This window comes from Myotis brandtii, unplaced genomic scaffold (genome assembly GCF_000412655.1).
Source record: "Myotis brandtii unplaced genomic scaffold, ASM41265v1 scaffold863, whole genome shotgun sequence".
In the NCBI taxonomy this organism is placed as follows: domain Eukaryota; kingdom Metazoa; phylum Chordata; class Mammalia; order Chiroptera; family Vespertilionidae; genus Myotis; species Myotis brandtii.
Window position 1 is genome coordinate 461,752 of NW_005371516.1, and position 14,026 is coordinate 475,777.

The window sequence follows — 14,026 nt, forward strand, 5'->3', positions numbered from 1 at the left end:
TCTGGATTGGAGAGGGTGCAGGCTGGGCTGAGGGTAACCCCCCCCCCCCCCCCCATAAATTTTGTGCACCAGGCCTCTAGTTGTTAACTATAAGCACAGTGGTGTACAGATTTCTAGAACTTATTCATCTTACATAACTGAAACTTTATACCCTTTGAACAACAATTCTGCATTTCCCTCTACCTTAGCCCCTGGCAACCACAATTTTACCTTTTGCTTCTATGAGTTTAACTGTTTGGCTTATACTACTAATATAAATGGAATCATGCAGTAATTGTCCTTCTGTGACTGGCTTATTTCACTGAGAATAATATTCTCAAGGTTCATCCATTACTGTTGCACCTGGTAGGATTTCCTTCTTTTTAATGGAGAATTATTCATCTACTTTTTGAACTTTTTATTTTTTTAACTTTTATTGATTTCAGAGAGGAAGGGACGGGGAGAGAGAGATAGAAACATCAGTGATGAGAGAATCATTGATTGACTGCCTCCTGCACGCCCCCTACTGGGGATCGAGCCCGCAACCTGGGCCTGTGCCCTTGACTGGAATCGAACCCAGGACCCTTCAGTCTGCAGGCTGATACTCAAACCTGCTAGGGCTTCATCTACTTTTTGGATGGAGATTCCAGATATTGTATATGAGATTGCTGAGATAAGTGACCTTCACATAGGTTTCCCCTGTGTGATAATTTTAAAATATGTCCACAAATTTCAAAGGTTGAACACAAGATTCCTAGAAGTCAGAAAAGGCAAGACTTTAATTAGTGGGTTGGCCTAACTAACTTGCTTCTAATAAAGAGAGAATATTGCACAAATGATGGCATGTGACTTTCAGGACTAGGTCTAAAGGCATTGTTCACACCCGTGATCTTATTCTAGGAGAAATCAGCTTGCATGTCCTGAGGACACTCAAACAGCCCTGTGGAGAGGTGCCTGTGGTGAGTTGCTGAGGCCTCCTGCCAAAGGCCGTATCAACCTTGGAAATGGATTCTTCAGCCGCCGTGGGGCCTTGAGATGACTGCAACCTTGTTCTAGGTCTTGACTGCAACCTCCTAACAGACCCTGAGCTGGAACCACTCAGGTGTGTCACTTCCATCCTGACCTTCGGAAAATGTGTGAGGTGAATAAATGTTTATTGTTTTGCATTGTTAAGATTTGGGATAATTTGTTATATATTAATAGAGAAAAATACACTCTTTCATAGTACTTTTTCAGAGCTAAATTATACAGGGCGGGCAAAAGTAGGTGTACAGTTGTTCATATGAAAAAAGACATGCAGGTTTTGATGATTACAATAGCTTTATTCATTCTGTGTTTTGTACGTACTCACAGCTGTAAACCTACTTTTGCCCAACCATGTATTATTATACTATGTGAAGAAACTGTTCTAACATTATTGAGATGGTTCATTTTTTTTATTTTACTTTTTCTCTCTTTTTTAAGAGTACAGAGAATGGGAATGAGCCAGCCTGGATTGTGCTTACTATTTAGAAAAAGGTGGAAAAGTAAGAAATCACAAATTCCTTTTGAGAAGCAAACTATAGAATTCACAGGAAAGTGACTAATGAGGGATGAAAGGGTCAAAGAAAAAAGGCTTTTCTTCTGCCTCCTTTATTCTGTCTGCCCAGCAATTAACATCATTTACCTTCACAGTTCACAATCAGTTCGTATAATTAGAGAAGGATTAAGCTCTTATCTCTGGGAGAGGATGGTTAATTTAAACTGTTTGGAAACTACTTAAAAAAAAATCACTGCTCTGAGGGATGGAATCTAGATATCATGGCCTATATGTGACCAAAGCCAGGACGATAACTCCACACCAGTACCTGTGCCAAATTGTCTCAAGGTGAAATCACGGCCAAAAAATTTGTTATTTGTAGTTTGAGTCTAGAATGTTGCCTTTCATTGCTGCCAGTGTGTGACTGTCTTACCACTTATTGATAGGACATCATAATTTATGTCAGATAGTGTGATTAGAGTTCACATAACTAAATTCTTTAAGTTTTGTTTTGTTCTTAGATAGTCTCATTCTTTTTGTATTTATTTTGAGTATCTACAGGTGTCAAAATAAGGATTCTAGACATTTCCCGCTTGGCGGGTGGAGTGACTTGAAATTTGTACTTTGAAGGAAGTGGCAGCAGCAGCCTACCACCCTCTGAAACTCAACTGTGAAAACACTGAGTGGCAGAAGGACACTGAAAACACGATGTCTCATCCTCAGTGTAGGTGTCCAGCTGCAGAATAGATTATGTTCAATCTTGTCAGTTGCTTTGTTGAATCCAAGTCCTCAAGTAAACAGAAAGATCTCATGATAAAAGTCTCCTTGATAAAAGCCTGAAATTGTGTGTCTGGCATAGAGGTCAGACTTTAAACAGAATGGAGATCACTCATTGTCCTTCATCTGGAACAGTGTGATTCCTCCAGCTAAGACAGGGACAGGAGATGATATGAATATGGCTTCAATCTAATCCTGTTAAAATTCTCCACTTCTTTCTCATTCTCAATGAGAGCAGGCACACAAGATCCGGGCTTCCAATGAGAACTGCTTCCTAGAGTCTGTTCAGCCTTATAAATTAGTCTACAGCTGCATTTGCAACTGAATCTTTGAAGGACCTTTGAAGGAACCCCCAACCTGTCTGTGTGCCTCTTCAGTCATTTTATTATAGACTAGAGGCCCGGTGCACAAAATTAGTGCACTTGCAGGGGTGGGTGAGGCTCCCTCAGCCTGGCCTGCACCCTCTTGCAGTCTGGGAGCCCTCAGGGGATGTCTGACTGCTGCTCCCCGGAGGAAGTGGGCCTAGGTTGGCAGTTGGACATCCTTGTGGGGAGCGGGCCTAAGCCAGCGGTTGGACATCCTTAGTGCTGCCATGGAGGTGGGAGAGGCTCCTGCCACCACCACTGTGTTCTCCAGCTGTGAGCCTGGCTTCTGGCTGAGTGGCACTCCCCCTGTGGGAGCGCACTGATCACCAGGGGGCAGCTCCTGCGTTGAGCATCTGCCCCCTTGATGGTCAGTGTGCGTCATAGTGACCGGTTGTTCCTATGTTTGGTCAATTTGCATATTAGCCTTTTATTATGTAGGATAACAGCGTTATTGATGGCGTGAAAGAAAAGGCAGATGGAGGCCCTGTTTTGGTGTCACCAGTTCAGGCAGCCACATCCCTGCACTCCTAAAGTGGAGTGATAGGTCTGGGACAACATTCCCAGCATAGAAAATGCATGAGAAACAAAGAAATCTGGCTGACCATGGAGACACTGTGAGTGCCAGGTCACACGGAATCCCTGCATCACTTTATTGAGAGATGTTATGCTGCAGCTGTTTCCTCTAATTCACTCATCTCGTGGCTGGGGCCCTAGGTCAGAGCTTAGTACTCCATCCCCTCTGTTCAAACCCCTGATGTTCCATCTCCTCTCTGAATGTACTCCAGGAATGCAAGAAAATAATTTTATTGAAAGCACAACAGATTCACTGTGACTTATCAGACTATTCATCTAACTATACTTACTTAAAAAAAAAGAAAAGACTGCAGTAAATGACCATGATTTTTCTAGGAAATAAAATAGAAAGAACTGTGAACATGCCAAGCTTTGCTGGAATTTATACAATGATTATATTTGAGTCAAATATTAAGAGCAAAATACATATTTTTGTCAAGTTTACATGTACTTTCCTAACATCCTAACTTGGAGATTTTTTTTTTACTTTCTCTGTCTTTTGTTAAAAAATTCCCCCCCTTACGTTTGACCCACTGACCACCATCGGTTCCTGTCTAGAGGACACATATTTAAAATGTATTTGAGGAAGAAAATAAAATAGTGCCAGAGTTGAATCAAGATGTTAGAAATATCCCATGTGACAGCAGGGTAACTCCCGAATACTTTAATTTAAAAATAAGTAAAGAAAAGAACCAAAATCAATATATATATATTTCTCTTTTTTACTAACCAAATTAGTCACTGAGAATGATCGAGTCAGGCTATGTTGCCAATATTTATATTCTAGAAAACAACTAATCTTCCACGAGAATAATTCACCTGCTATGTGAATTTTATTTGATTGCCCCAGAAAACCCAGCCCTGTTATTAAACAGTGTTCTCAACATTTCTCCTTGGATAGTACTTAACACAAATAAATTGCAGGATTCATTACTAATATCCTCTGTTCCCACCTTGCCCTCTTCCTCCATCCCCCAAGTTCATGGCATTAATGGTTTTGTCACTGTTTCTCAGCTGCATTGTTGTGAGCATATTTGTAAGACAAAGAATAAGCAGAATAACCAAAGAGCTTCTAAGATGGGATGAATGCAAGTAGAACTGGCAGGAAAATAAAGCACCATTTGCAGCCACTTCAGAATTCTTCTTTTGAGATAGGACAGCTGTGCAAGTTAAAGAAAAAATGATAACCATTAATCACTGTTAAGGAATGGGTGTGCTCATTTTCATCACATACATCAGTAACCAATAGAGTAAATAGTGGATGGTATGGGGACTAAAAAAATAATAATAAAATAAAACTTTTCCTCCCAACTCCCAAATTCTTCTAGCTGGGCTAATCAAATTAATAGAGACAGATTAACAGGAGAAAATGAAATTTTAATATGTGTACATGGGGAATAAAACATAAACATAAAAATCCCCAAAGTGAGGTAACACTGGGTATATATGTTATTTTGGACAAAGGATAAAGCGGGTAGGGGGGCCTGAGATTTCAAAAGTGAGAATGGGCAATTTACAGGTAATTGGGGAAGAATAGAACACACACACACATCTCAGGTAAATGCTTCCTTCCGTAGAACATATTTACTTCAAATCAGGATAAGGGCAACACCCTAAGCTTTTCTTCCTGGAGTAGGCCTTTCAGATCTCTTCTTTAAGAGTTTTATTTCTTAATAACCACCTTAAAATCAGTAAACCAAAAGGCAGCTTTATGGTTTTGGTCCCCCTCAATGGTTATAATGTTAGCCTTTGAATGTGCAGTGTCATTGAAAAATTGGGCACTATATTTTATAGGAAGATACTTGTTTATATGCTTGGTCTTTTCAGCTGACTTGACCCACAAAACTTGTTTCTCCATCAGTTAGATATCACAGGTTGGGTTCTCTGGGTAGCAGAGGCTAAAGCGAAGTTTAGGGTATAGTATGTTTACGAGGAAGTGTTTTGGGAATAACGTCTGTAGAATAAGGAAGAAGGAAACAGGACTGGGTAGAGGAAGAGATTGAACTGCTATGCAGATTTCAATAGTCTTGGATAGAAAGATATGTTACTAAAATGTCCTGTCAGAGTTGTCTTGGTTTGGAACAAAATAGCCTGGTCTTTTTTTCCCCCATGTCAACTGTTGGATGTGGGACACCCTAGGAAGGGTGAGACCTTAACTGAGGTGTGAGGTGGGCCTACAGCAGAGACCACCCTGAAGGGGCTGATAGCTGAAGGTGTTTGATGACAGCCCTTTCGAAACTGGACATCTGGGTGGCTAATCTACATGTCCATTACACCAAGTCAGTGACTTTCAACAATTTTTTACTAAGATCCACAATAAGAAACACCTTTTGTACCACCACCCAGGCACACATGCATGCACACATACAAAAGTTTCACAAACTAATAGTTTAGTACTTGTCTCTGTTGTATGTGATATACTCTGATATTTTCTATTTCAAATTTGGTTTGGTTCCATCCCGTATTATTTTATTTTCCTTTACTTTTAAAAATGCTATTTACAACACACTAATTTGATTTCCACATGCAGTTTGAAAATATGGAATTGGATTGATTATGGAAGTAAACCAATTCATATTGAGCAAGTTCTCTAGTGTAAGTAGAATGGGCCAGCAGAGTGTTCCTGCATGTGGTTGGATTATTTGCATTTCTAGGAAACAAGAGAAGTGCCACAGAACAGCTTTGCAGATCTGTGGGCCCAGAGAGGGTGTGGTTCATCACAAATCTACAAATCCTCGAATGCCTCGTTTCAGGTGGAGTGTCATTTGGATTACTTGTTTTAACAATCTGAGCTCCAGGCAAGATTTTCAAAGAAGGATCATAATTACTAGGGAATAAAATAGTCACTGTCAGGGAGTATCATGACTTCCACTTACTTGTACAGTTTCTGGATGAGGTCAGGTATAAATACTTTAGTTTTCCAGACAGTGGATACCTGTGATCTGTTTTACATTACAACTTTCTCAGGAGAGGAAGTACTAAAAGAAACGTTTGATGTCATGCTATAGAGCATATGAATGTTGAAATATATAGGGTAAATGCCTGAATGGGATCGTATGGCTAAAAATTAAAGTTAAGAAAAAAGACTCAATTTTTAGACAAAGATATAAAAAAGATCAAATTCAGGAAGATGACAAATCAATAAATGTTTTTTCTCTGGGCCAAAAACAACAGTAACAAATGAAAAGAAGTCCTGTGTGCTTGGAAATAAAGCAATGAGTTTAGGGTACTTACTTGTACGACATTTACACAGGAGCAAAGTAGAAATTTTATTACATGGACTTAAAATTTAAGATATATAAGCAGAATAAATATGGTTCCATTGGAGAGGTATACAAGCAAAGATGTAATAAGATATCTACTACTTTTCATGTTTTATGCGAGGTTGTCTACAATTTGTATCACATTAATTCTTGCAGTGACCTTCCAGGTAGACTTGGCAGCTTCCAATTTTATAAATGAGGAAATTGAGGCTAAATTGTAAGTGACTTAGCTAGCTTGGTGGATTCTCTCTTATTATTGATGTTTCTGCCTCTCTCGACCTCTCCCTTCCTCCCTCTGAAATCAATAAAAACATATTTGAACACAAAAATCCAGCAGCCAGGTTTTTATCAACTCAAAATAATAAGGATGCTTATAAACTGAAAAGGTTGACATTGAAGTCAACGAAGGATCTGAAAACCAGTGAAAAGTTTTATGGTATGGGAGTCCAGAATGTGCCACCCAGATATGTGCCTTAGTGGTATACAGATTACTTTGAGCTAAAGGCAGTTTTAGCTTCAGGGTTAAGAGAAACTACTAGAATAATTTGAATTAGGGGCTTTGCTCATAGGAGGTTATCAATGGTGACTTCTTTTGACCTATCTATAGGACAGGGCAAACTTCTATTTACTAAAGGTTTGCTCTACTTATCATCCTGCATTGACCTTTTGAGGGCCCTAAGGCACCTTACCTCATCCCTAGCTCAGGTGCCTCATGTACTTCTCCCTTTCTCTCTCTGAATCTCTCATGTATGTGGGATTCCCTGTGTGCATGAGATTAAGTTTAATTTTCTCATATCAATCTCCCTCCTATTGATTTGAGTATTTGGCTTGCTGACAGAACAAGAGGAGGGAAAGGGGAATTTTCCCCTTCCTCACAAAAGACATATTCCATATCAATTATATGTATATAGTAATATCTAATATATCTAATATATATATTTAATTGGTATCTCTCCAATGACTGACTGTTTTCAAGCACATCACATCTAAAAACTGTAGTATCATTTTTAAAGGCAATATCAGACTATGTTTGATTTGGCAGGGTATATCCACTCATGAACTTATGTTCACTTCAAATGTTACTGGTGTATTACTAACATTAGTTCTACAAAAGGCAAAAGAATTTTATAAAGGACAGACTTTAAAAAATCATTATTAGCCCAGTTCCCTCAAAATAGCACAAGAAATTAAGTGATTGACCTCATTAAATTGCTCACCTCACATTTTTTATTCTCTGAAATTAGCTCTGAGCAGTGTTAGAGGACAAATTTAATGTCAACAATAGAGATGAAAAATAAACTAGAAAATGAGTTCAGAAGTTGATGGAGATACTAGAAAGGGTAAAACATAATCACGTTTTCTGTTTGTTTTGTTTTTTTAATTCTCCCCAGAGGATAATTTTTCTATGGATTTTTAGAGAGAGTGGAATGGAGGAAGAAAGAGAGAGAGAGAAACATCGATGTGGGGGAGACACATGGATTGGTTGCCTCCTGCACTTGCCCTGACCAGGGCTGGGGATCAAACCTGCAACTGAGGCACATGCCTTTGTCCAGGAGCCACACTGGTTAGGGCATAATCACCTTTTCTGTATTTACATTATCCATACAAGTGAAATTTCTGGGTTGGGTTTGTTGTGCAGTGGCTTTCATATTTCTACTAGAGGCCCAACACACAAAATTTGTGCACAGGTACGATCCCTAGGCCTGGCTTGCGATCAGGGCTATCTTCTCCAGCTGCCTGCAGAAAAATTGGGCACTATATTTTGTGCACAGGTATGATCCCTAGGCGTGGCTTGCGATCAGGGCTATCTTCTCCAGCTGCCTGCAGCCAGCCCCACCTCCTGCCACCACCCACCCCTGGTCCCCCATTCACCATCAGGTGATTGGTGCCTGACGGCCAGGGGGAGGGACCGAGAGGTCGGCTGTTCCTGCCCGCTTGCCGGCCCTGCCCCCACTGTGGGTGGCCATCAGGCGATCGGAGCCTGCTCTGGGGAAAGGGACTAAGAGGTGGTCAGTGCACCTCATAGTGACTGGTCCAGCAGTCATTCTGGTATTCTGCCGTTAGGGTCAATTTGCATATTACCCTTTTATTATATAGGATGACCTTGATTATGCAACAGTTTTTATATTTCTCTTAACTTGGTCAAGTCATAACACTTCTGGGTCTAACTTTCCTTCCTTGTAAAAGGGCCAGTATTTTTTAAAAATGTGTGTTTTGAGCTACACTATTGTTTTTTTAAGCTACATTTTTCATCAGAGGAGTGATTATAAGAGACTGTATGAAGATTTTCAGAGTCTTATACTTGAGGAACAGAAGAGAGCAGTTTCTTGTTTGAATTCTAATGGGATTCTTCTATGTGATCTTGAATAGGTCACTTAAATTTTTTGTGACCCGATATCCAAACAATAAAATGGAAATACTAATTCTGGTTGAAACTGTTTTATTTAATTAAAGTATTATTATCAAATATTAGGAGAGCATTTTAACTTATTTTTTTATTTAACAATTGAATCCCTACAATGACTAAGTACTGTGCTTTTCACTATAGTACCAGGATAACCAAGATGTGTCTTATATCTTCAAAGTTGTTTCTAGTTGAGTTAGAGTGAAAGGCATGTACCAGGATAATAAAGGGAATGAGAGGAGGCAATGGCTGATCAGGGTGATGATGTGAACGAGGGTGGAGTGTGGAGCTCCGTATATCCCCAACTTAAATGCTAGCTTAACGATGCCAATGTGCTGACTACCCCTCCCAGCCCCTTGATTGGCTTTGAGAACCCTCACCAAGGATGCGTCTGTGTTTTACAGACTCATGGACATTTACGTGGAGAGTCATTATGATAGAATGACTGATTCCAAAGGCTTTCTTATAAGAGAATCTTTCTGTGCTTAATAACAAAATAATTCATAACAATCTAGACATCACACAAATTCTAGCATCTCCTGACAAATGTATTTTCTTTCTCTAATCCTTAACGTCAGCATTTAGAATAAAATGAAGACAGCCACTTCACAAAATCATGTGACATAGGAAAAAGATGAAACCATGAGAGACCGCCACTGGCTCAAATCCTGGCTCTGATATCTAGTTCCCAATTGACATTGGGGGGAATTTCTTTCCTTCTTTCTGCCTCTCTTAGAGCCTGTGAAACAGTCCTATAGCATCTCACTCAAGGGATTATTGTGCAGGAGGTAGCATGTGTACTAGTAAGTCTAGGTTCCTCCCTTACATCATCCCGTGGAACCCTGCACCTCCCTTTGATAGCACATTTTGCACTTTGTAATTCAGTAATTGTAAAATGTGATCTTGTATGAATGTCTCCTCTGCCTTCTGCTGGGAGACACACTTCCTGAGGGAAGGAACCGTATCTCTCCTACTTAGCAGGTATCTAGCACCTCCTTGAGTAAATGCTGACTGGGCGAAACCAGAGCAGTGTATGGCATGTCTGACCCTGTTAGTAAACATTGCCTCCCTTCCTTCTTAGACCAGACACCTGACAGTCTTCTTTTCTTGTTCTGTTCCTCTCTGCATTTTGGGAGTTTCTGTGCTGCTCTTACAATACATGGTATTGGTATTTTTAGCATATTGCCTGCTTATAATGCTTCATAGGGGCTCCTCATATGTAGTAGCATGGGCCTTCTTCCTCAACATTAAACTCTTTCTGAACCAAAAACATTATCTCTATGACTTTTACTGGTCCTTAAAATGGGATTTTTCCTGAGTTGTTTCTAAAAATGATAAAGTGATTTCAGTATCCAGTTATATGATTTTGAAATTTAAAAAAATTTCATTTCATTTAAGTTCATAGGATAAAGATTAGTCTGATCATTGGTAGCTTTGGATCTCACTGCTATTGTACTGTTTATTATTAAGTAAGAAACCCAAAACTTATAGATTACTATATTATATTTAACCCAAAGGAGAAAATTAAAGGTGTCAACTGATGCACTGTGTGCTCTGTTTACTCATTTTCATGTTGACTGGCTTGTTTACGAATATAACAATTATTTCTTGATTTTATCAAGTCATGGCAGCATTAAAATAGATCACAGCTCAGGTTTGTCTTTTGCTTGCATTCCTGATGAGGGCTCTGAAGAATTGCACATTCCAGGAGTGCAGTTTCCATAGCAACCCGGACAAAGGCATAGCAAAATCATTCTTCGAGGCCCACAAGGAAAAAATAAATTCCACCTTGCGTTTTGTTTGCGGATCTGTGCCCCCTGAGCAGTTCAGCCGGCCGGCACTGTCCCTGCTCTCTAGGAATCCCTGTTTGAAATTTACATACAGCATTATGCATCTCTGGAATCTGCAAAATAGGATTTGGTGAGAATGACTAGAAAGTTATTTCTCAAGACGACTCAAACCCAGAAGTTTTTTACAATAAGATAAAAAAAAGTATACATTTAAGCAGCTACTGAGCTTATGAACATGTTGTTGCTCTTCAAATTATAAAAATCTTTGAAATAGGTCTTGAAGAACAGAGTTTTAGAGTAAATAAATAGAATTAATTATTAGAGGCAATTTGGTATTTCAAGATTATTATTTTTTTATTAGAAAACTAAGATCAGGTCAAACTATATCTGATGAACTTGTAGGTCAGATGTCTTGAGTAAAAGGAAGTCATAGAGTCTGTATGAATTTCTTTGGAAAATGATGTCTCTCCCATTGGTTTGCAAGGTTTCAAAGCAGGCTGACTGTCTTATTCATGTATCTTTCATTGTACTGCGCACAGTACTTTGAAGCTATTTTAGGGCCTGGATTGATGTAGTGAATAGTCACACAATGCTCTTCTACAGAGATTTCTTTAGCACCACAGTCAGAAACAGAATACTCTGTGCTTCTGAGGCACAGCTATTGGCCCTACTTAATAAACTCATAGCACAATCCACACTTCACTTTCTTTTCTTTATTGAATTTAATTGCAACCATGTTAAAAAATATGTTCACTCTTTGAGTCATTTTTTCAACAAATAACTTTTGAAAAATGATTGTACACTAGGTACTATGCTAGGAAGATGCCCTCAGGGAGTCCACCCAAGACTACCAGATTAAGAAAAATAAAATAACAAAAAAGAAACACACAAAAAGCAAAATGTGACCATTACTACACACTCTAAAATTCCATGATATTGAGGCTTGTTCTGGGTTTTATGGGGCAGAACAGGGGCATGTCTCTGCTTCAAGGTGGTGGTTGCATTATATGGGGGTTAGATCAGGTGAGGCCTTCAAACAAAGACGAAGTCTGTTCTGAGTCTTGAATCAGGCAAAGTGGGGGAAACACTCAGAGGAAACAGATAAAAAGCACAAGGATATGGGAGAAAGTTAATGACGTAGGCACTGGGCATAGGTCCTAATGTAGGGAGGAAGGGAAGTGAGCATGGAGAAGAAGGCAGGAGCCAGGTCCTCAAGGGCTTTGCAGAGCTAAGGAGTGTGAATCTTACTCTAATGATCGGGAAGCCACTGAGCCCATTCAGCAGAAGTGTTAAACCTGTACAGTTGGTCTGGGGAAGTGTTGAGGATGAAGAAAGTCACTTATAGCAGGGAGACCATTCAGAGGCAAAGGGCAGTGTGGAAGAGAGATGATGAGGGCCAAAACTAAGGCTGTGGACACAGAGCTGGAGAGGAGAGCTAGAGTTGGAAGGAAGGATGGACTTGGTAACCAATTGTTTGGGTTAAGGTACAAAAAGGAAAGGAAGACTGGAGTGGATTTCAAGTTTCTAGTGCAGGTGCTGGGAAAATAATATTATTAACTAAAATTAGTATGAGAAGCAAAAAATCCATAAAAATTAAGAGTAGGGCTTGAATCCTTGTGCTGCCCACCTCTCAAGTGACTTCAGGCAAGATTCTTAAGCTATTCGAGCCTCAATTCCTTTGAAATGATCCCATGGGGATTGTTTGGAGAATTCAATGAAATAACACTTATAAAACATTCATACTTTTGCTCAATCTACATTTTTGAGCATTTATTATGTGCCAGGGTAAGGGGTTCAGAGGGGTAGAAGACAAAGCCCTGCTGGAAATTCTACTGGATGAGTGAGGAGGTCGATATACACAAGTTAATAAATAAATAAATGAGCCAAATCAATGATAGATTTGCAAGAGACACCCAGGGGACTGCGTGCACAGTCTTGTTTGGAAAGGTCAAGGAATAATTAGGGGCACCGCCTTCGGCACTCCCCTAAGTCTCCCCTAAGTCAGAATTCCGATAAACAGGGCAGGTGGCCTTCCTCACACTTCCCTTTTCTCAGAATGTCCTCCTTACAACTTTCCAACCAAGTCTCTTGTGCTCCCCAACATGTTCCTATCATGAATGTAAATAAAATTGTTAGTGGAAAGTGGGGGAGGAGCTCTTTAAAGGAGAATTGAGGTTTATTGGCCAGGAATTCCCATGGGCACATCATAATTAATAATATTCTTCTCATGCCCTGGCTGGTTTGGCTCAGTGGATAGAGTGTCCGCCTGCGGACTGAAGCGTCCCGGGTTCGATTCCAGTCAAGGGCACATGCCTGGGTTGCGGGCTCAATCCCCAGTGGGGGGCGTGCAGGAGGCAGCCAATCAATGATTCTCTCTCATCATTGATATTTCTATCTCTCTCTCCCTCTCCCTTCCTCTCTGAAATCAATAAAAATATATTTAAAAAAATATTCCTCTCAACAGCTCTAAAAATATATTTTCCTTTTATTTTTCCAATTATTATTTTTATTTTTTTACTAAAGTTTTTTTATTTCAAGAAAAATGATTTTAAATATAATAATGTTACATGCAATCAACATTAATATTTTAAGAAAAATGATTTTTTAAAAAATATATTTTTATTGATTTCAGAGAGGAAGGGAGAGGAAGAGAGAGAGACATCAGTGATGAGAATCATTGATTGGCTGTCTCCTGCATGTCCTCCACTGGGGATTGAGCCCTCAACACAGGCATGTGCCCTTGACCGGAATCAAACCTGGGACCCCTCAGTCCAACGCTCTACCTACTGAGCCGAACGGGCCAGGGTGGGCTTATGCTTGTTTAGAGAGCTGAGCCTGCTAAGTGGTTATGATTTTAAATAATAATGTTACATGCAATCAACATTAATATTTTAAGAAAAACTATTTTAAATATAATAATTTTACTTGCAATACTTTTAAAAATTTCAGTTATTTTTTAAATTTCTTTGAACCTGACTCAACCTTAAGACCAGTTTTTCTTTCAAAGATGGGGGACTGTTAGCTATGTTTTTGAAGTCTGAAATTCATACAGTCATATGGGAAACTCTATTTTAACCTTCATGCTTTTAGTAGGACTCTCTATTATTCACGTCTACATTTTTTCTGTGCAGCAATAGAAGATATATTATTTGCATGATCAAAATATGATTATTCAATATGATTTAGTGTTATGCATTTTTAAAATTGTAAATGGAAAATGTTACATAAGAAAAACTTAAGTAACTACACTATCCTGTTGTTAAGCATCATGTCTAAGAATTTATTGTATTACTTGCCAAGAAAAGATTATAAACAACTTCTGTAATACACCCACAGAGCCATCTAAAGTTGATATG

General features: G+C 39.3%; 1 long non-coding RNA gene across 1 annotated transcript in view; it reads left to right on the forward strand.

The window, feature by feature from the left end:
• LOC106724523 overlaps positions 1-14,026 on the forward strand; it is a 37,990-nt gene that overhangs the window by 7,674 nt on the left and 16,290 nt on the right. Inside the window, exons 3-4 of the long non-coding RNA XR_001360340.1 lie at positions 880-1,120; positions 1,444-1,505. This is a non-coding gene — a long non-coding RNA (uncharacterized LOC106724523). The remainder of the gene's footprint in view (positions 1-879; positions 1,121-1,443; positions 1,506-14,026) is intronic.